This window comes from Mastacembelus armatus, chromosome 1 (genome assembly GCF_900324485.2).
Source record: "Mastacembelus armatus chromosome 1, fMasArm1.2, whole genome shotgun sequence".
Classification (NCBI taxonomy): domain Eukaryota; kingdom Metazoa; phylum Chordata; class Actinopteri; order Synbranchiformes; family Mastacembelidae; genus Mastacembelus; species Mastacembelus armatus.
In genome coordinates, this window is record NC_046633.1 from 2559931 (window position 1) to 2580326 (window position 20396).

At 42.7% G+C, this 20396-nt stretch overlaps 1 protein-coding gene across 10 annotated transcripts in view; it reads left to right on the top strand.

Moving 5' to 3' along the window:
* The first annotated feature begins 819 nt into the window (after positions 1–819).
* The window catches only part of mgat3b (beta-1,4-mannosyl-glycoprotein 4-beta-N-acetylglucosaminyltransferase b), a 61772-nt gene continuing 42195 nt past the window's right edge, over positions 820–20396 (top strand). For 2 of the 10 annotated variants that reach the window (XM_026303513.2, XM_026303512.2), the window contains exon 1: positions 6105–6834. The gene's annotated coding sequence lies outside the window, so the exon portion shown is untranslated. Of the gene's footprint in view, positions 962–6103; positions 6835–15669; positions 15813–20396 lie in introns of those variants that run through there. The other 8 variants (XM_026303515.1, XM_026303522.1, XM_026303514.1 and 5 more) reach the window with 8 other exon arrangements.

Below are 20396 nucleotides of genomic sequence, written 5' to 3' on the forward strand. Positions count from 1 at the left end.
TAAATATGGCGGAGTAAAAGGTAAACAATCTGACTTTGGAGAAGGAGTATAAAATTAGTCTGCTGACTGACTCTGCAAAGTAATTTAGGAAATAGTTTCCCCCACTGGAACTGGAAGAAAGAAAACACTTAGATTATGCTTATTTTCATTTATTTGCATTGCCGATTAGCATCAGTTGCAACTTCAGAGAAGCTCATGTGACCTTGTTTTAACACAATAGCTGAAAAAGATCATATAGGCCTTTGAGCATGAGCGTTTTGCCTTAGTCCAGTAGAATTTAGGTTTTAAATATAAGCTCTACATTTTCCACTGTTAAAGGCAAAAGTAGAGCTGTCTGTCTGACTTGTTTGCAGCTTGTTTCAGCCGGTCCATCAGGTGGCAATGCAGAGCTACATTTCCAGTCCTGTCACAGACCACACGGAGGAGATTATCTTCAAGTAGCAGCTTGTGCCTTCAGGTTCAGACTCAGTTTGATATAGACAGCAGTGTGTCTGTAAATGGTTAAATAATCAACCATCCTGTTTCCTTAAGCTCCCAGGTTTATTCACCATGGCACTAAACAGGCAACATTTGATGTTGTGCAAGACATCACTGTAATTCTGATCCTGTGTCGTTCTGCAGTGTCAACAAACAAATGTATAAGGACAAAAAACATATAAAAAGGAGGACGACAAGCAGCTGCTGTCCCTGATTATATTAATTTCATTATCATTCCCTGGGGTGGAGTAAAGTAAGTAACCCTGTGGGTGTGTTTAGGGTGTAAACACACCCAATGAGGAAGCATATTCACTGCATTTATCACCAAGGAGAAGGTAGAGTGCTGTGTTTAGACAACCCACACACACACACACACACACCTGATTCCTCTCACCATTAATGACAGAGCTCATCACTGTCACCTGGGTGCAGGAGTCCAACTGGGACGAGGGTTACTGAGCTGTGGTACATGAAAAAGAGAGAGGTAAATCTACAAAATGTTACTTATTATAAATGTTATTTAGTGTGTGTGTGTGTGTAAACAGATCCAGGTGTGACAGCATGTCAGCCACTGTTCTGGTAGTGAAGTAGAAATGCTGTGATCTTTACTCTGTCAAGTGTCTTAAGTCCTTCCTCTGAGTGTAATGAAGTCTGACTGCTTTGTCTCTGAGTGTAAACTCTGCTGCTGCTGCTGATTTTTTTCTGACTGCAGCTTGTATCCCTGGAACTGTTATGGGATTTGGGACTTTTTTTTTAGAGATGGAGATGGGCCGAAACATGAAATACTGGAAGATGTCGCAAAGATTTGTTGTTTTTGTTTGTTTGTTTGTTTATACATTTGTTTACTTAAAGCATTTTTGCCTGACAGGGACTTTTAGGCCAAAAGACCTCAGTGATATTGAGATGTGCAGCAGTTACAGCTTGTAGAGACAAAACTCTTATGTAATCAGCACAATGTTTGTTCATGGAAAATGTCTTAAAACTTATTGTGGCGATTAACGTTTTACTGGCAGTTTGATACTTTGGAAAGTGCTTTTCAGTTTTCTTGGGGACAAAGATAAGAAAGGAGACATCACTTTTTGTGTTGGTCTCTTAAATGTCTAGCTGGAATTTGTTAGGTTAGTTTAGATAAACAGTGGGTGGGAACGGGGAAACACCCAGACTGGCTCTATGCAAAAGTGAAAAATATCCACCTGTATAAACGGCCTTCACGTGCTCTTAGGTGGGTTTTTGTTTTTTACTGCAGACAGAGCCAGACATCCATGTCACTCTTAAATTGCCTTGCGTTCAGTCTGATTGTCTCACTCCAACTTTTGATTTCTGTCTGTGAAGGTGGAATTTTATCTGAGGACAGCCTGGTGGTCATAGCGGTGAAATCTGTTGCCAGTCCTAACATTTCATTGTGTCTGGCCTCCGAACAAAGTCCTGCAGAGCCCTCATATCTACAGTGTTATCCGAGACGGCACATTTGCAGAATAGTATGTGTTCTGCATTTGGAGGTCTGTGTGCGTTAGTGTGTGTATGTGCACACTTCTGCATTGAGGAAAATTAAATCCGTGATTGGAGTCTGCCGAATTTTTCATTTCCTTATGAGCTAAGAGTTTAAGCATGTGAGGTTTCATATGTCAACACAGAGTTTCACTGTTTAGTGCCGGTGTTTTTATAATTGTTTCAAAGGTGCCCTTTTTCTTCTGTCAGTATTTACACACGTCAGGTGGTATTATTGAGCTCAGGCTGGGTCGTGTAAAAATTTCTAACTTCTTTTATTGTCTCCAGTCCGTTGAAGGTCCGCTTGTCTTACATTGCTCTATACATATTAAGTTTGTCTGTAAGGTGTGAGAAATGGCAAATTGATGTTGTGATGTCTCTGCTCATCGGAAATCAGCTGATTGTACATCAGTAGATGAGCCTTTTAGTTGTTTATTAGCAGCCATGACAAGCCAAACACACTGAATTTACTGGGTCACAATGCAATTGTAAGGGAGAGCCATACATATATTCATGCATTGCTGTGTGTGTGTATATTTAAGAATTTATAAAGGGAACCTTGTGAACCATTGATAACCGGTATCTAGATTGCTATCACTTCTAACAGCTGTTCACTACTGACCTGTCGTACTGCACAATACTGCATCGATAGAGTATTTTTGTGTAGTTGTTGTTCTGGTGAACCTGGAGTCTTTTTAGTAGATTAGTAAAACTAACTTCCTAACTTTGCTTTATGAGACAATCTCCTGTTGTCAGAGATGAAAACCTCTGTCAAATTGGATGATGCTGACAGGCTGATATCAATATTTGATAAAAGGCAGAAGCAGCATGAGATGTGGGTGTCTAAGCCTCTGCCCAACGACTGCTGTCTGCTCAGAGAACAAATGGAGGCTGTGGGGCTGATATGAGATGTGAAGGATGTCGCACTCCTGGAGGCCTAGTATCAAGCTGTATTTATTGTAGAGCTATCATGCTGAGGTGTTGCCAACTTCACAGGCTTGTTGCACAATTTCACTCATTAAAGAGTAAGTAGGTCAGAGGCCTTTGTCAGTCTCGGTATCAGTATCACAGCTGCAAATAATGAGCACCTGGATTTTATGCTCACGAGTGAACGGCTCCCTCCAAGCCTGGGCCTAAGGAAGCTTGACCTAACTGTAACCTGTTACTGTGCCCTCAACAGTCACAGGAAATGTCATCGTTTGTTTTAGAGCTTCACCTGTTATTCCACTGAACAAAGAAATATGAAAAAGGTCACGTCTAATTGTATGGTACTTATTCAGCAGGACAGTGCTCACATGGGCCACACTGTGAAACAGATCAGTAGCTGGTACAGCTATTGCATTAACGCTGTACAAGTCTTAACTAACATTAATCTAAGATTTGATCCCTACAACCTGTCAAACGTTGGAAAAGTTTTCCCACCAGTGCGTCCGACTCTTCTAAAAGGATCCAGCTTGAGGAGAAGGTTAAAATAAACTGAGCATATTTATTTTATGGCTGAGTAACAGCGTTGTGTTTTTGGTGCCTGATTCTCTGCTTCTGTTAAATCTGATTGTTAATGTGGATGCATGACTCTTTGGATGAAAGCGTCAGTCGTTCTCGCCAAGCTTATAATAAAGAAAGAACTGTAGCAGCATTCCTGGGGAGTTGGCCTTTGTCTCAAATTGCCATTGCAATTTAAAAACACGTATGTAATGATGTCATAGGGCTGGAGTCTACGTATTGAGCTCATGTTTGAGTGTATTTAAGACTTTTACTTTCAAGTCCTGTAGTACAAGTCCAGTTTAACTGCTGCAGTGCTGATGACACCAGTGCCAGAATAAAACCTTCTGTTTTAACAGGTTTTCCTTTAAACCATTTTCTCACACAATAGAAGAAGCTTTTGATTTCCAATGTAATTTGATGTTTACTGAAACAGCCAAATTCAGAGCTCTCTTATCAATGAATTACCTAAAACTGATAAACCTGACCACACGTTGGTATGTACTTCTTAGTTTTTGTTGTCAACAGTTACCGTACGTGGCTACACAAGTCACTTTCACCATTTCACTTCACTTACTTTGGATCATTTTAGTCTGTGAGCCGTTTCTCTTGTCCAGGCTACTGTCAGTGATATGAAGGTGGTGGGACAGGATGAGAATCTTAGTACAACTCAACACAATTTTGATACATTTTCCACCAATGATAAACAAACAAACAAAAACCTGTTGCAACACATCCAGACGCAAAGGACTGAAGCGCAAATGTAAGGGTGTGGCGTACACACACACACACCATGGTCTTCCAGACATTGAACAGCTCATACTAGACTTGAATTAAATATTTTTGTTCTGTATCACCTCAGTGAGACACCTGATGCTTTAATCCAACAAATTAGGGTTGAACCAACCAACAGCCTGACAAACATTCTGCTGTAGAGTAAATGCAGGTAGTAATGCACTGTCCTATTGTACAATATAGCTATGTATGAAGCAGTTAAACAAGTTGCAACAATGAGGAACTTCTTACAGAATCATGTCTAATCATGGGTTTGTGTTTGATAGCTTTACATTTTGCCGTCAGTGTTTTTCCATCCTGACCTGGTGTTATGTTTGTGTAGCTGTGCTGTTTGTCACTAAACCCCCGTTGTCCCAGTGAAAAGTCTCCAGTTCTTGAATGTGTTGCCATAGAATTTGGTATATTGGACATTGAGGACGCCAAACAGATGAACATCACACACACATCCAACATCTGTCTGCTTGAAATGTCACATCAACACTGTCACTCTGTGCTGTTTGGATCCTGTGTGTGTGTGTGTGTGTGTGTGTGTGTGTGTGTGTGTGTGTGTGTGTGTGTGTGTGTGTGTGTGTGTGTGTGTGTGTGTGTGTGTGTGTGTGTGTGTGTGTGTGTGTGTGTGTGTGTGTGTGTGTGTGTGTGTGTGTGTGTGTGTGTGTGTGTGTGTGATGATTATTGAGGTTAGTCTGTGGGGTGAAGGCCAGTTTTTGTAACTTCTGGGTCGTTTCACTTAACAATTGAAGATGAACCCGGTTCAGTTTCTGCTCTGACTCTTACCACTTGGCTGGATTCGGCCTGTCTCTAATATGTCAGCAATGGAAGATGAGAGCAAAAGCACCATCTGTTCTCCGCATCACATCCTGACATTGATTTTCATCAGGTGGTTTGTTTTACTAACTATGGATCTCAAGTCGAGGACACATGCACGAACACACAACCAGTGTCTGAGAAGCTCCTCTAACCGAGTGATAACTGGGGTGCTAGTGTGAATGGAAACCCTCAGTGTGGAGCTGAGGCACCAATGTCCTCGCTCTGCAGGGGTTAGGGCTGATTCCCAGTTTCCATCTTGTATATAGATCAGGTGAATGTCGATGTCCAGGTTAGGTTGATAATTGTGAAAGCTGTATGTTTTCTCATACGGTTATCAATAAGTATATTGTTCTGTAAGGTGTTTTTCAAGTCCTGGAGCCAGCAGCCAGTCATGTTAGTGGAAACAGGAAGACAGGCGTGGAAATCTGCCAGCCTGCCTGTCTGTGCTCACACACACGTTTTGTTTAAACCACAAAAAAAACGAAAGTGGGAATATCACATTGTGTTTCAGCTTTATCCCTCTCTCTGCTATTAAAGTCAGAGATGGTCCCTTTTACATTAAACTCCAACGTCATAACAAACATCCAAGATATTTGCTGTTACTGTAGTTTCCTCTGACACCAGACAAAACCTCATGTTCTTTGACCCACATGTCTCCAATGCGACTGTTTTTTTTTTTCTGCCATGCAGTGAGAGTCTCGGCCTTAAGGGGGCTCTGGTCTTAAATGGTACTGGATTAATTTAAGGTATAGTGGGGACATCTCAATGTATCACAGGAGAAGTAGGAATACAACTTCTACTACTACTGCGACTATTAATAAGACAAAGAGATTAATAATTGATGATGATGATGACAGGTTCTGCAGTTCTCTCTGCATGAGCCCAGTTATCAACCACCATCCTTCCTTCCTTCCTTCCTTCCTGCCTTCACCCAGCCCACTTTCAGACGGACTTCTTTATATCTCCCTCCAACATTATGTGCGCCCCCCTCGTCCGCCGCTGATAAGCAGCATAACGAGGAGGAGCTTTCTTCTAGCGGGGCTCCTCCTTCCAGTGCCTCCGTTTTTTTCCAGCTTCCCCCGCAAATACTCGTCTGCACCTCCTCCTGCTCCTTGAAGCCTTCCTGAGAGGGAGATAGGGAAGATGAAAAAGAAGTAAAAAAAGGAGAGAGCCGGGGGGATCGTATTTTCTTACGAGCGGAAAAAGCGTCACGGCGGGTGCAGAGCGCAGCACAGGAAAAAAGGAGACGCATCAGGAGGGAGGCGGCGACAACGGGTCGTAAACACGACAGAAAACGGCGAATAGGACAGCAGACAGCGGCGATCACCCCCCACCGCCACCCCGTGCCCCTCATCTCTCCATCTCCATCCCTTTCTGCGCCGTTTGGCACATCCCTTTGCGCTCCGAAGAGGCTCAGGGCTTTTTGTCTTTTTTTTTTCTTTTTTAACCTTTTCTGGGCAAACCGCTGTTAAGTGATTGGTAGAATAAACATCGGAGGCAGGAGAAGAGACTGAGCCATCACCACGACCGACAGGATCCACCGTAGCTCTTGCTCGGGACGACGTATCCGATCCGGCGGATAAAAGCAGAGTAAGCGGGGAAACACTGCGAGAGGACCGTAGAGTAACCCTGCACCAACAGAGACCGAGAGAGAGCCCGGCTCACCGAGTCTCCAGCATCACCAATGCCATGGCATAGCGGCTTCTGCTGCGAAACTGCCAGACCAGACTCAGATCAGCAGGGTTGTCATCCACCATGAACCTCTGAGAGACCGGGCACAGATGGGTAAGATGATGCGCTGCTGTTTTTTCCAGGATATGGAGGTTAGGGCTGTGTGAGGGGAGCTGAAAGGCTTGTGACACGAAAACCCTTACACTTAGTTAACAGTGTGTGCAGCGTGTGTGTGTGTGTGTGTGTGTGTGTGTGTGTGTGTGTGACACAAGGAGGCAGGCTGGTGGAGGTGAACAGCGTTTTGCTACTGATCAGGCTGGGAATATATTTAGACTGTGTTATGTTGAGTTTTGGTGAGTCTTCTGCTATTAGTATTCTGGATGGATTATTGAACAGGCCTACTGGGCACAAGCCCATGGGCCCAAGGGTGCAGGGGCCAAAATGTCACTAAAATAGAGGCTGAACCAAACCAACCACAAAGACATAACAAGTGCCTGCAAAGGAAACAGCTGTGTACTTCAAATGCAGACTCATAGTTTGAAGCTGTTTTGTGTTTCCCTCACTCTGTGTCTTTGTGTAATATAGTGGTGATGGTGGGATGGGAAGCTTTTTCATGTGTCCATGACCTGGACTTTAGATGAGTTTAGGCCGAGCTTATAATCCACATTCAGTTCCTGTGTGGCTTCATACTGCAGTAATGTTCCAGGAATTTGGGTTTGATTCCCATTTTGGCTGCACATCACTGACTGAATCTTTGTCTACTGATGCAGGCATGTTGTACAGAGTTCACAGCATTACACATCCCCAGCCCAGTCCCAAACACCTGAGCTGATGGAAGCATTCAGTCTTGTCACAGCTGCATCTTGCAGCCCAGAGGAAAGACCTGCTACACATCACCTCGTGTCTGAATCACGCCGCTCTGGGCGACTGTCTTCTGTGAGCAGCAACTGCAAGCCTTGCTGCCCGAAAACACTTTCATCTTCCATCTAGTCAAAACAACATCAAACCCCATCGCCATCACCTTCTAGATCCATTTCTAATTTCCCACAAGAGCAAGTCGGGCTCCCTGGTCACCGCTGTGGGGTCAGATATTGATCTGGGGGCCCAGCTGGTTTTGAGTATATGAGGGTGCTTAAGTAAGATGGTCCCTGATATGTGGTTTAGGCAGATGGTGCAAATGAATGAGTGGGCGGAGGCAGCCTAAAGTTTGTAGAGATATAAATGAAATCTGACTGTGGACAGTAAACAAGAGTCTCCTTCCCTTGACATGTTGCCCTTGAGCAAGACAATTAGTCAGCAATAAGTCTATTAGAGCAGCTCCATGGTGCAACAATCACAGACTAGCTGTACCTGGCAGCTCCCAGGTGCAAATGTGTGAAGCAGGGCATTACTGATGATCATGCTCAGTCTGATCCCTCAGGATGAGTGCAGGTTTTTAAAGATGCATGTTGGGTAGACGTAATGATTCGAGAATGTACGGTTGCTCCAAGGGGGATCATTGTATGTGTGCTTTCTCTTCATTTGGCCCAGTTTAACACAGAACCAGCCTTTTCTTTTTAACTTGTCTGGACAGCAATTTGGTCTGGGATATTTACCTTCCTGGCAGTAAAGACAGCAGACAAGGACAGAATTTCAGCTGGCGAACAGCAGGAAATGTGAGACTGTGCTTTCAGCAGCCTAAACAGAGGCATAGAACTGCTGGATCCTCTGCTCAAATGGTTTGACACTTTCCCGACCAACATCCCAGTTCCCCACATTTCAAAACATCAACAAAGAGCAGATCTCATGGGGATGCTGGCCTTTTTTGCTTCACAGTGATACTGATGCTGAGAGACAGGGCAGTGGGTGGGTGTGGGGTCGGAGGGAGTGGGGGGGTTGCAGAAGAAGAAATAATGTTTTTGGGTGGATATGATGCCAGATGGAGAGCAGACACAGCTGCCCCATCGGAATATGTTGTGTGATAAATTAGAGCAACACAATGAGTGAGGTGAATATATGTAATATAATATATATACTGTAGCTGCAGTGTGAAATGCAAAGATGGACAGGTTCATGGATGAGAACTGAAAAGAACAAGAACAGAGAGAACAGAGAACACAGAGGCTGCAGGGAGGGATGGAGGGATGGCGGGATGTTATTCAGTCATTTGCCTGAGTGACTGTGTGGACTCTAGAGATCCACCTGAGCCCCACAGCTCAAGCTCACTTCTTTTGCCAGATTTGATTAATAACACACTCCTGTGATTTCTCCCCCTCTCTCACACTCAGTTTCACTTCCAATTGGCCTTATTGGTGTGACACAAATACATCTGTTTTGCAAAAGTATATAGAGAAGAAAAACAAGGATAAAGGCGACAAAAACAAAAAGAGGTCCCAAGTAAACTAGTTCTATAAATGGAGGCTCCGCTGGCTCTGTGCAATGGGAATGTACCAGCTCACAGTTGAACACGTTATATCTTTTGTTTCATCTCTTCAAAAACAAAAGGTGGACAAGAACAAATCAGTGTTTCGGGGGAGCTATGTTCTAGGATATTTCTTGGCCAGGGACTATTACATTTTCCCTCTGTCTGCAGTCCCAAAGCTTTAGAAATGGCTTTATAACCTTTTCCAGACTGATCGACCTCAGTTACTTTCTTTCTCATTTGTTTTTGAATTTCTCTGGATCTCGGCATGATGTCTAGCTTTTGAGGATCTTTTGCTCTACTTCACTTTGTCAGGCAGGTCCTATTTAAGTGATTTCTTGATTGAGAACAGGTGTGGCAGTAATCAGGCCTGGGTGTGGCTAGAGGACTTGATCTCAGGTGTGATAAACCACAGTTTAACATGTTTTAACAGGGGGGCAAACACTTTTTCACACAGGGCCATGTAGTTTTGGATTTTGTTTTCCCTTAATAATAAAAACCTTCATTTAAAAACTGCATGATGCATTTACTTGTCATCTTTGACTAATATTTAAGTTTGTTTGATGATCTGAAACAAAGTGTGACAAACATGCAAAGAAATAAGAAATCAGGTAGGAGGCCAACACTTTTTCACACCACTGTATAAGGTCTGCTATAGATGAACAGATTAATCATTTTACTGGCAGTGTGTTTTTTCCCCACATGAACCACTGTATCTGATTAGCAAACGGACAGATTCCTCTTTACACTCATCTTGTTGCTTCTTCAGTGCATAGCATCTCACACAGCCCCTTCATTATGTTGCTCCCTCTTTTCACTGCCCATGACTCAAGTTGCAAGACTGAAACAAATGGCTTTGCTGGCACACAGAGATGCTGTCAGTTAATATTGCCTGAGGTCATCTGGGTGTGCAGAGATCAGCAGCCTCGTCCTCTTACATAGTATCCTGCTTGCAGATTTCCATCTAAAAGATGGCCATAATTTTTATTTATTTATTTATTTTTAGGAAATCAGATGTTAGCTTTGAGTCATCCACTGGTTAAATATCCTCAAGTCATAGCACACTGATTTCAAACACTCAGGCAGCAATCGGATCAGGAATGTTTGTTGATTTGTAGGCCTGTGGTGTCGGTAGGTGAAAATATTCCCAGTTTACGATGCCAGTGAAGGCATCGGTCTTCTCTCAAGTCAAACGTATTGCGTTTTGTAAGAAGTGAGAATGTAAGTCTGCAGGAAATGACCACAAACCAGACTTGTTGTTATAAGCAGATGGATGCAGACATCTGATATCTTGCAGTGTGTGAACACCCATGAAGGACAGCAAAGACTATTTTTGCATATCTTCAGTAAATTTCTGACATAATAAGGAAACGTGTGGGAATTAGTGAGTTTGTTTCTAAATCTTAGTTTGTTGAAAATGGGGCAAGTTGGATGTAAATAAACTGAAATTAAGAAAAAAAAAGAAATTGCCAGTATGAGTAGGCCATGACTTAGATATGTTTCACAACCCGCACCGTATTAAATGACACATAAAAGCATCAGAACAAGGATTTATGAGACAATTGTGCATCAAAAATAAGAGTTTAAATATCTGCCATCAGCCGTAAATATCTGTGCCAGATTCTACAGTGAAATGTGTGTTGCAGAGGAGTTGTTGTTGTCTGTGGCTGCAAATTGATTTCTGCTGTATATTTTATGAAGCAGGAATCTCCTCCTGGCAGAAACAGAAGGCATTTTGCTTTCAGGACTTTCAGATTTTGCACAAAACCTTTTTCCTGCAGACTCCGGGAGGTGGAAGATTGTGGCCTGTAGCAGCGGCAGTTGTACAGAAACACGAATGTATCCTGGTTACACTCACTTGTTTATTTGAACCTGTTGAGCAGGCTTAAAATGGAGCAGCAGGAACATAATCCTCAAGAAAATGTAAAGGGTAGATGGCTAACAGTAATTCTTGATTACCTTCGTCTCCACTTGAATGCCGGGTAGGGGAAACTAGAGCAAAGGTTGAGTGAAGCCGATCGATGTGGGACTCCTTATTTGTCCTAGCGTCTAGTGTTACTCTCCACATGAGGTGGTCTTTAGCATTACTATGCTCCTTATACCTCTGGATGTCAGTGGGACAAAGGGATGTTTTCACTGCTGAGACAGGCAACAACCCTGGTGAGCGCTGAAGTAATTACAAGACACAGCTCAGCAGAGTGAAAGGAGAGAAAAAAGACACACAACAACATGACACAATGGATAATAATCCCTTTTCTCTTCAGGTTTCTCCTTCATGTGCCTCATTGCCTGTTGTGTTTCCACTGACCTGAATCACAGAGTACAACCAGTCTCTTATGTGCATCACTTCTCTGCATGTGTAATATCTGCACTGGAGATGAGGTCACCCAGGCTCCAAGATCTCCCAACAGCACCGTACTAAACCCACAACAGGTTCTGCATGTCCGAGCACAGCCTGCTGCTGCTGCTGCTGGGTGCTATGGAAATACTTTCCTTAGTTTCTAAGTAGGATGAGAAAATGAACATTCAGTCAATCTGTTTTTGGCTTTTATTGATCAGAATATTAAAGCTGAAAGTTCAAAGGTCCACGCAAACTAGAATCATCAGAGAACTGTTGTGACAGCTTATGAGTTACATATTTAAAAAAAAAAAAAAACATTTTCTGTTACACTGGGGGAAAGTAAGCTGTGTTCCAGCTCTGACCTGGCATCTGTAAACACATAGCCATACCCACTGCTCAGCACCTGGCTGTGTTTACACTGTTCTTGAAGAGAGAATCCGACACACATGCGTCGCTTCTCTTTTGTTGACATCCATTTAATACAGTGTGTATATAATTTTCCTTGACTTCTTGGTCTTCCAGTGAAGTTCTCCATTGTCCTTTCTCTGCCTACACAGCTTGTATACATCCGTGTTTAAATGCACAACCCATACCTGCATTATGAGCGTCCCTCTGCCCACACATGCTGCCGATCTCGTGTTCCATTTGAGCACGGTGCAGAGAAAGATGGAGGAGGGAAACATGAGGAAAGAGGTCTCAGAAAATGCACGTTTCTTGGCCCTTCTGTGACGAGGCTCAAAGTTCAGAGGCCTCGTTAGTTGATCAGAGAACACTTGATGGTTCAATGCGTGACCGGCTCAAAGGTTTTCCCCCTCACTAACCTGCTGTTGCATGACAAGCTGCAGAGATGAAAATATCCTCCTAGAGCTCAGCGCATGGAAGGTAGCACCCTGGTGTTCTACCCTGAAAGCTCATGTTGCTGTGGACTGTGGTGCTGATATTTTGGGTGCACACGCATATAGTATATCACTCTCCTATGTCAGCTACATCCTTGACCAAGGGCTTTAATATAAATATAATGTAACTGGTGACAGAAGTGTTTCTTGACGGTCATAGACCTCCAGGTCAGACCTGCATGTTCGTTGTTTGTTATACTTACTGAAGAATAGGCCGACTCCTCACGCTGTATTGCTCTTGCAGCTGCTTTTAGCGTCCTGTAGACTAACCATCACCTGGCTCATGTGCCATCTGCCAGCTTATAAAGATTACTATCAGAGCCATTTATTACACAAACAGCTTAACAAGGATCTCGTAAAAGGTCCTATAGTTACCCACCGCACTTATGTTTCAGGTCGGCATGTAAACAGTGGACTTTGGTTCATTTGCTTGAAAAACAAGTTTACAGCACCAGTTGTAGATGGTGAGATATGGGCTCTATTGGGGTTTCCATACAGCAAAGACTTGTAATGCAGTGTTAGCCCCACTCAGTAACCCCTCCATAGCCTCTCATACACAAACAGTCTGTCTTTCAGGCGGGTTCCTGAGGGGGCAGCCATTGTGATGATGAAGTATGGATTTCTGCTGTAGCAGGTCAAACTGAGTGTGTCTGAGCCTTATGTGGGGGTGGAAGAAGAGCACTCTGCACTGCTGCTGTTTGTCAAGGACAGGGCTGACTGAAGGATTAGCATCACTACTTTTTCCCTTCCCTGCTCGTCCCATCTCTTCACTTCTTCTTAGCTGTTGTTTTTCTCTCTCCTTCCTATCTCACCCCCCCCCCCTTCCCTTGCTGCTTGCAGGGTGCTCCCCTTTTCTAAAAAAGGCAGTTTCTCCCTGCATCTCCTCACCCCCTCCACACGCACACACACACACATACACACAGCCGTTGTGTTGTGCACTTGTCAGACAGCCAAGCCGAGTTTACCACTGGGCCAAAATAGAAGTTGCCTGTCCTTGAGGATGCCCCCCCCCCCCCTCTCTCTTTCTTTCTCCTTCTCTCTCTCTCTCTCTCTCTCTCTCTCTTTATGTCCTGTGTTCTTTCACCCACTCTTTATTTCTTTCACCCAGCTGGTCACTTCAGTGTCACCTTACAGTCATGTCTCATAGTAGAAACCTCAGGAGACCCACCTAGCAGGGAGAGAAAATGGTCCTGACCTATGCTCGACCCAGCATGTGTGTTTATTGAGGCTACAGGGCTGGGACGTACCACCTCTGCACAATTTATAGGGGGTGTTCTGGTGCCATTTGGAAATATAGCCCAAGTGTTTTGTCTGTGTGGCGTAACAGTGGGTTTGAGAATGTGTGTAGTTTTGCTGGTTTTCAGGTCATAATATATCTTTGCATTTCAGGGTTTTATTCACCTGCTTTATACACTTTCAAAAGCATTTTAATCCTTAATTACTTTGAAAAAATGGTTGATGTCTGTAAAAGACTCACTGTATCAACAACCTTGTCTTCATGATGTAAATTGAATATTTAAGGTTGGCGAAGACAAAGAATTATTTCAAATGCTGTTTAATGGCAGCTCTGTGTATTAGCCCCACAGGTTAGAAGAAGCATTTTTTTTTTTTTTTTTGAACTGTGACTGCTTGTTTTAAACAACCAGCCGTGGAGGAGCTCTCAGCAGCTGAAAGTCTGAAACAGTAGGTGTGAAACCAGAGAGACCATGAGAGAGCGTGGGACAAAGAAAGAGCAGAATCCAGCATTAACATAGAGACATAATGTGGAGTTAAAAGCATCCAGAGCCTTGAGAGTCAATGCACATGTGGCATCTTTCTTCTAAGTATCTCAAGCTAACTTGTTTGTTTTTGTAACATTAGCAGCCTACCATGGTCATTATTTAACCTTTTGTATTGAATGAATATGCTTTTTGTATGCGTGTAACCTCACATCAACAGGAACCAGAGCCTTCTTACATGGCTGCCAAATGTGCTGGGTAGTGAGCAAACACTAGCTTTGGACTGGAGGCTGTCTGTCGTGCAGTTTGTCACAACCAGGTATCTGTAGTTCACATCACAGCTAAGAAACAGGCAGGATGGGAGGGCAAAGGGTGTTTTCCTGTCAGTGTGTGGTGTGTCTAGTTACACCCTTGTGCTGAAACGAAGTAAATGTACAGCCCAAAAGTAGAAGCAGCAGCAAGGAAGTCAGTGTGACGTTGTGGCAGATAGTGATAACCACTGAGGGGGGTTATTTGAGGTGGCGTGTTTTGTTTTTGTTGTTTTTTTCAAATGTGTGAACATAGTTGGCTTGAAGGTCATTTCTCTGCAACATGCACTCACTTTTGATGCACTTGTGTTTTATTGCCTGCAGTATTTCACAAAATGACTCCGTACAACTGCTTTGCAGTAGCATGCGATGCTGTTTCCACAATGACGACAAAAGAATATGCACTGTTATAATGTTAAGTCCCGCTAGGTGTTTATTTTATTAAAAGCCCTGGCATATGGTTTCAGTGATGAGGAGATTCTTGTCATTTTATCAGCATAAAGTCTTTCATTACAACCACTCAAATGTTTTCAAGATGGAAAGCACAGTGAGCAGAAAAAGAATGTGGAAAGATCAATGGCGGCCAAGGTGAAAGCTTACAGACAGTAGATGAACAGGAAGAAGGTCAGGCTGTGCTCATGATTCATTTTAAGCAACAAAAGCAGCTAGACTGTTTGGCCTGTTGTATAAGAGCGACAATGACGCACAGTCATCGCATTACTTTTCTCTCTAACTGTTGAGAGATCCCTACGTCAATGAGGAGCCTGTCACTGGTAGTGCGAGGGAGGTGAGACGTGAACAAAGGTGGGAGAGGAAGGGTGAGGGTGGCTAGCCAGCTGTTTGTCTGCCGATGGACATATGGATGGATGGAGAGAACAAACGAGGGAGAGGAAGTGGAAAGACATTTTCATCAGGATTATCCTGCAGCAGAGAATCTCATCTGGGAAAGTGGCCCAGTGCTTACTGAACCCCCCCCCACCCCAAACACACACACACACACACACACACACACACACTCTCTCAACACGCACACAATCACACAGTGCCTCAGGAGACTGCAAAAACGGAAAAGCTTTGCTTCACCTCAATTTGCCCAGGAAAACCCCTCCCTTAGACATCTTGCTACACCGTGGCGCCTTCAGATAGACTCTGCTGCCGTTGGATCTTAATATAATGCTGTCAAGTGTGTGTGTGTATGTGTGTGTGCGTGCTCCATCTGTCTGTTCTTCTTGTTGAATTTCAGTAGATTTCCTCCCACGTGATTAAAACTGTTTATTTGCCGTGTGTCGCCTAACTCCTGCCCACCCGCCAACAGGCTGCACACAGGAGGAAGTCTTGATAGCAGTGCGCTGCTTTGTTTTCCTGTAGTTACACATGGAGACGTTTGACCAGATGCATAATCTTCTGTGATGTTTCAAGACTAAAAGAGTGAGTACAGGCAAAGGCAGATAATTGATCTCACAACAGATCTGATAATTGAATCTTTGTTTTTTTTTGGCAAGAATACCAGAGATTGATCAGCTTCCAGCTTCTCAAATGTGACATTTGTTGTTTTTATTTATTTAGTTGTTCTCTTATATTATTGTAAATTGATTTCCTTTTTTGGTTCGGGATTGTTGGTTAGATAAAAAACAAGAGGGTTCTGGGACATTCATCATAGATATTTTTTGTATATTCTCAAGCATTTTTTGCTTTTATTGGACAATGTACAGCAGAAACTAACAGGAAATGAGAGGACAGAGGGAGGGAACGTAGCTGGACTTGAACCAGGGACCTTGTGTGGCATCAAATACCCTAAATCTTCAGGATGCTTCAGTTTCTGACACTTGCTAAAGTTATTAAAAGTATAAAAAGCCAGACTTGGACACGGTTCTATATGTCAGCTCCCACAGTAAATGCATATGAATTCCTCCATCAACAGCATCTTTATACCTGAAAACACTAGAAAAGGAAGAAAATTAGTGTTTTACAAATGACGGTTACACATGGCGCGTATTTATTGCACCAGCAGTATCACCATGGCAACGTACACTCAGTTGGCAGTTTATTAGGTACACCTAGCTAAAGTGCAGCCAGCTAATGCAATGCAAAAAAAAACAGTTTGAGAGCTGTATGATCATTTTTGTGGATGTAGATTGTGCTGCTGTTGATTTGCATTAGACACAGGAGAGTGTTTGTGTTTTCAGCCGAGCTTCACAGATAGAAAGATGGTGACCAACACGCTCTGTCTCAACTCTTTGATCAGCAGATGCAGATGCTTCCAGCAGTAAAGATTAAAACATACAGAAGCTTTGGTTGTCTTGTAGCTGACAGTAGATAAACTGTTAAAGACAATGTCATGCTCCGTGTAACATGAGCCAGCTGACACAGAAGAAACTTTAGAGATGTGTTATGGGGTTTGGGTTTCGGTGTTTTGCCTAATGCAGCTGTCTCCCCATAGAAAATGCTGCAACTATGCAGACAGATTGGAAGCCAAGATAACTTTTCTCTTGTAGTACGATGGGAAGGGATTGAGGGTTTTCTGCTTAGCAGCAGGAGCTCAGGATCGAACTCCGAGGATCAATGTCTCTTTAGACATCAGTAATACCTGCTGTATTATGGATTTTTAATTTGTAACAATAATCGGATTAAATGCTTGATATCATCATCAGTGTTGGCTGCTACCTTCCACGTGGCCAATAATCACTGTTAATTGAGTCTGAAACCCTGCAGTGGATCAAACTCTGCCTTTTTAACTTTATATACTATATTAAAATAAAAACCAATTCCAACAGCCGTGAAATTTAAAGTAGTACAAGATATCTGAGGTTTTGCTCAAACAGTCAAATTATTTTGTGATATTTTCTTGCAAATTATTTCCTAGCTCTATCTTCCAGCTTCTTTTCACCCTATTTGTTGCAATCACCTGAGGCTTGGACTGTATTTTGTCTTTAGGACACAAATGGAGGCGACGTGAACAAATTCTGCAATGTATTGTGGGAATATTTATCATATGACCCCTTGCTGTGTCCTCATGGTATCATCTTATTAACATAGCTACATGTCAGTAGTTGTGTGTCAGTGTGTGCTGCCAGAAAACACACAGAACCCTAGCTGTCTTCTTTGACATAATATTTATTAAGTAAAATTAAAATGAAATTTAAATTAAACACATGCTCAAGATTTTCCAATAGGCACAAAGCCAGGAAGACGTTGCATAACCTAAACCTGATGTTATCATTTTCCAAACATTACCCAGGAGTTTGGAGCTAATTCTGTAGTTGGTTATCATATAATTGTCCGTCACTAAATATCTTTGTTCACTTGGTTTGGGTTTTAAACGGCTCTGTGCATTCCTGGCATAACAGTAATATAAGAACAGAGCATCTCCCTAAAGACAAACACTGGACAGTGTGTTTTTTTTTTTTCTTTTTTCTTTTTTTTTTACTCATAGTTTCAGTCTTGTGTTGGTTTATTGTTCTGTTAGGGTTGTGTAAGCAGACACCGCTCCCAGTGGTGCTGTGTCTATTGTAGATACCTGCTGGACAATGGAGAGCTGAATAGGTGTGACTGGGCCACTGTCATTGTCCTGCAGGAGCTAAACACAGATGGATTGTAAAGAAAGGTCATACAAGAAGATCAGGTATGTTCAGGACATGTCTGTAGTATCTAGGTCGCACCACAAATACAAGTGGCTGTTTCAGATAACAGGTCACTTTTACAAACCTTGTATTTTCAGACGGTAACCAATGAAACGCTTTTAGGTTAGTGAATATTTAGACGGTATACACACACATTGAATTCATCCATCTATTATTTATATCAAGCCTCACAGGAGGGTGGAGAGAGCTGAAACTGGGCGACAGGCAGGGTGCACCCTGGACACATCACACTATCACAGGGATGACACAGAGAAAGACACTCACATTCACACCTACGGGCAATTTAGAGTCGGCAGTCGACCTGACTGCATGTGTTTGGACTGTGGGATAAAAATCGGAGTACCCATAGAAAACCCACACAGGCATATGGAGAACATGCAGACTCAGCACAGAAAGGGGTCAGATTTGAATGGGGTTCTCTGGTGCCTTCACTGCTGTGAGGTGACTGCCAAATGGATTTGTTAATGTTTTATAAAGTCACTAGGTTATTGTGCGATCCAAATATAACAGCTTTTTCAATGGAAAATAGTTGAGACTTTTCATCCTTTAGTAAATCTACTAGATATTTTCACTACTCTTTGATAATCCAAATGTCATAATGAAGCATTACGATTAGCAAAGTGTTTTTTTCCTCTAACAGAATTATTGGACATGAATGCACCATTGCTTTTGATTTCTTCACATGCTTGTGAAATGCAGAAGTAAATACAGGAAATATGGGTGGGAGCAAATCTATTTGTATGATCTGCCAAAAAAAAAAAACCTTTATGAGAAACACTGCGTGCTCTTACAAAATGACTGCTTATGTGGAAGGAATATTTTATCGGTTCCTGCTATAAATCATGTGAAGATGTTTAGGAACAATCTGTAAGACATACAGAGATAATATAGACCTCTGGGGTTGACTTCATCTTAACTATGGACCTTTGCTGATGATAACAGCTCAGTGTTGAATTGGAAATGTTGACTTTTGGGTTTGAGATCAGATAACGGACGGAAGTAGTGTAATGACTCGAGCCTTTTTCTTACGCTTCTACCTGGTTCTGCTCCTCAAACATGTAGTATCGGTGAAAATAATGTACCCATATATCATGTTGTCACAGGAGATTACAGCTCTGTCCTTGCAGTGGAGCATGTTTCATATCTCCGTTGTGTCTTCAGTGTAAGAAAACAGGTTTTTCTGTTGTTATTACCCATCACTGATAAGTGTTAAGGCCTATTAGTTTTGCCTGTGTGGGTTTAACATGCAACATGATGAACAGCTTTTTATAAAGTACTTCGTGCTTTGCTGTTACATGACAAAGGTCTGACACGCTACACCGTCATCATATTTGCTCATGATGGTATTACATCAACATAATGGCAATTCAAAGATGGCTTTATGAAGGAGTGTGTGTGTGTGTGTGTGTGTGTGTGTGTGTGTGTGTGTGTGTGTGTGTGTGTGTGTGTGTGTGTGTGTGTGTGTGTGTGTGTGTGTGTGTGTGTGTGTGTGTGTGTGTGTGTGTGACCATCACAAGCTGTGATACAGCACTATTCTAGGAGGTGGTGCAACACTGAATGGGCTTCATTGTGTTCCAACAGCACTATCTTGGAGACAGACTGGCGAGCCAGTAAACACGCACACACACACACGCACACACACACACATACATACGTACACATACTGAATTCTGAGCCCAGGCCTAAACTTGACCCCACAATGCTCTCTCTCATTTTCTGTTTCTCTCTCTCACACACAGATTCACACAGACACACACATACACATAGTGAGAGCCACTGTACAGGACTCAGCAGCAGCCTTGTTCTTTAATAACCTTTAACATATGAACACTATTTGTCCACATTAGCTTCTGCTTGAATCTAAACTTTCTTCTACTGCAGCCATTTTGGAAACGTGGTGTCCAAATATTGTTTAGAAAGTTACATTTCTTCCTTTATGTATATGGAGAAAATGGCTCGTTGTAAACCAGGCTACAGATGAGTGGACTTTGGTTGCTTACAGTAGGGGTAAGCAGTAGATGGTAAATCGCTAAATAAGTTTTGGACCAACATACTGATTTTATGTTGTTAGATTCACTTTAAGACCTAAGTGCTGTAAAATCTCTTTTGCCCAGTGAGCTCACAAAGGTAGATGCTGTGATGACAGATTGCACCCTGGGTGTGGGTCACATGCTTCACTGGTCTGTCTGCATATCTTTTATTTCTATTTTGAAGACTATGAAGGGTTAAACTGTACCCCTGCCTTAGCATGGCTCTGCTGTCCAACCAATGAACAGCGTGTTCAGACGGTCGACCACTGCTGTGTAGAAGGAAGTATCTCATCTGATGTGGGTCAACTGGAACGAGGTTTGATAAACAAATTCAGGCTCCC